Source organism: Arachis ipaensis, chromosome B08 (genome assembly GCF_000816755.2).
Source record: "Arachis ipaensis cultivar K30076 chromosome B08, Araip1.1, whole genome shotgun sequence".
NCBI lineage: Eukaryota > Viridiplantae > Streptophyta > Magnoliopsida > Fabales > Fabaceae > Arachis > Arachis ipaensis.
Window position 1 is genome coordinate 5814443 of NC_029792.2, and position 244 is coordinate 5814686.

Genomic DNA, 244 nt, shown 5'->3' on the forward strand with positions numbered 1-244 from the left:
TATTAGATTGAGAAATAATTGAAGAATTTTTTATGCTAATTTTGCCATTTAATTTCATGGGTAATAAGATATACATTAGGAACAATTATTAGAATTTTTGTATTTTTTCATGGTCATACTTTACAAATAACTATTCTTTTTATACTATCATTTTTAGTACTTTTTTTGAGCTTTGATTTTTATTTTATCAGTTTTTTTTTTCTTATTCATAGTATCATGTTTTTATTTAAAGTTTTTTCTTTGA